The 2,718-nt window shown below is 47.1% G+C and overlaps 1 protein-coding gene across 12 annotated transcripts in view; it reads left to right on the top strand.

The window, feature by feature from the left end:
• Window positions 1-163, top strand: part of khdc4 (KH domain containing 4, pre-mRNA splicing factor) — a 14,929-nt gene extending 14,766 nt beyond the window's left edge. For all 12 annotated transcript variants that reach the window (XR_012391341.1, XR_012391339.1, XR_012391340.1 and 9 more), the window contains 1 exon segment: window positions 1-163. This exon segment is cut by the window's left edge and continues 257 nt beyond it. The gene's annotated coding sequence lies outside the window, so the exon portion shown is untranslated.
• The last annotated feature ends 2,555 nt before the right edge of the window (window positions 164-2,718 follow it).

Raw genomic sequence — 2,718 nt, 5'->3', positions numbered from 1 at the left:
CTGACAGCAGCAGCGTGACCATCGGCCTCAGAGAGGATCATGTGATGAGGATGAGGAGGGACTGACCGCAGCTCATCCTCTTTTAAACGCTCGGGTTCTGCTTTGCTTTGTGATGTTTCCTCTTCCTCTGTGACTAATAAACACACACACACACACACCTTTACATCTTCAGTCTGCCTCCTTCTTTGAAATGTTATGCGAAGCGAGAGAAAAGCAGGGGGAAGCCTAAAGTCTCCTTACAGGAGTTTATTTTAGAGTCGCAGTGACCAACACAAGTCTCACACCGCAGCAGTCACTGAGCTCCAGCAGACAGCAGCAGGATGCTGATCACAGAACACACCCCTCACTCAGCTGATGCCCACCCACCTGACCATGACCTGCAGTGCTGCAGCGCGCCTGTAGAGGGAGACACAGCAGACGAGCGACAGACTACATGATGATCCATCACTGCATCATCTTTGCCCCTCCCTCTTCAACCACATTTCCGATTGGTGTCTTTGAGCAGGAGGGCGGAGCCAACATGTCTTTCACATCAGTGGAGATCCACCTATAGATGAATTACTGGTATGCGCAGCGAGGTTGCAGAAAAAACCAGGAGCACTAGCATTCACAGCGAGGGAATGACATCCGATGTGGTACAGAGTGTTGTTGTATTAGAGATGAGTTATATTGATGACATATTATATCTATTATTTGCATAATGCTTTCAGCGTATTATAACAGCTCTTCACCCAGTGATAAGCACAGTTATTCAGCTAAATTAACATTAAAGTGAGCAGCGTTCATGTCCCATGATGACCAGATTCAACACTATGTAGAGCTAAAAACAAGGTCCTGGAACAGATCAGGGTAACTGATCCGGCATGCTAGCCGGGATGTAGGGGGGTCGCACACACAAGTCAAAAGCCAGGGGGGCGGTCGGTAGCGGGACGTTGGATAGCGGAGGGGTGTCAGATGTAAGTTAAGAGCCGGGGCGGGGGTTGATTATCACGAACGAAAGTGAAGAGGGTTGGGGGCTCGTGGAACAAAGTGAAAGCGAACAGCGGACCGGGGAGAAGGGCGGGTGAGTAGGGGGATCTGTAAAATGAGGTGCCGGATCCAGCGTGTTCCGGCACAAATTAAGCCCTGTATACAAGGCCTGGATAATCATTAAGCAGAACTACTGAACTCTGACAGTGAACTGCAGCTGTACGGCAGGGTGTGTGAACACATGTCTGCATTTCATTCTGAGCATTCAGTGTCTGCAGTTTCATTCACCATATTGAACTGTCATTGCTGCAATCAAAAACCAGTGATGTGTCTGATTCAGCAGAGCGTCAACTTACCCAATATAACATGAGCTCTGCAGAGTCCAGCATTTCTAATGAGATTAGCTCCATTCAGCTCCCTTTTAGCCAAAGATGTCTGCGGTTGGCATTAAAGCAGTGTGGTGTATGCTAAAACTCAAGCTTTCGAATTTGGCATCCTACCGCACAACACCACATGTTTGCTATTGCAACTAGTCTTTCTTTTGCAACCGGTATGCGTAGCTGAACCCGTGTGACGTAGGTTGGTAATTCCCCTATAACTGGTGCCCAAACCTGGAGGGCCGGTGTCCTGCATATTTTAGTTCAAACCCCAATTAAACACACCTGAAGCAGCTGATCAAGCTCTTTCTAGGTATACTCAAACTTCCAGGCAGGTGTGTTGAAGGAACCTGGAGCTAAACTATGCAGGACACCGGACCCCTAGGACTGAGTTTGGACACCCCTGCCCTATTAACAGACCACAGCTGTTTGAAAATCCAATCAACACCCCATCAAGCAAATCAAGCCCCGCCCACATTTGTTCTTTACTCAGATGACTTTAATGTCATCAGTTCAGTTCAGCTCCTCTGTGTTCCTCCAGCTCTTCTACACTGTAGTGTGTGTGTCAGCAGCTGAACACAGAAGTTCTAGTGTTCAGAGCTGAAGCTCAGTTCAGTTCAGTGTGGGTCAAGTCCAAACACTGCAGAGCAAATCCATCCCTGCGAGACAAACGGCCAAAAACACAGCTCAGTGTGGACACGATCTCGCACCACTCCTGCATTTAAAGAGGATCTATTATGCCCTTACATGCTGTAAACTGCGTCTCCGCTGTCTCTAGTGTGTGTGAGCTGAGAACACACACAGATGTTCTCCAGCTCTCTGACATCGACCCTTTTAGACTTTGATCCTAATTGTGGTGTTTTGGTGACTGCCGCTTTAAATGCAAATGAGATTGTGCGGTGAGACAGCAGTGTGTGTGTGTGCTTGATGCTCCTGTTGCTGTTCATCTAGAACTCCACATCTATAATCCTCTGAGTCTATGCTGACGTCATCTTCAGCAGCTCACACACTCTAATGGACAGACGGCTGCTCCTCACTCAGGCCTGCTGGACATGCTAATGAGATGGAGAGATGATGGGCACTAGTGGGCGGGGCTTTCCCCCTCTGTTTGAAAGACTCACACCGTCTTTAAACCTCTTATAATACTGATTTTTGCATAATAGGTGCCTTTTAAAGAAACAGACTGCAATATAGCAGTTCACATTGGTTATTATCATCATTACAGGTATAGTTAATATAATGTGGTTATTGTTGTTATAGTTGTGAGGTTTAAGTTATTACCCTTATCTTTGTTGTTATTATTATTGAGCAGTGTTCCCATGGGCATCTGTGATTCAGCAAACGGACACTATTGACACACACACACACAGTG

Source organism: Danio rerio, chromosome 16, assembly GCF_049306965.1.
Source record: "Danio rerio strain Tuebingen ecotype United States chromosome 16, GRCz12tu, whole genome shotgun sequence".
NCBI lineage: Eukaryota > Metazoa > Chordata > Actinopteri > Cypriniformes > Danionidae > Danio > Danio rerio.
The sequence above is the reverse complement of the archived record's forward strand: the minus strand, read 5'-3'. Positions and strand labels throughout refer to the sequence as shown.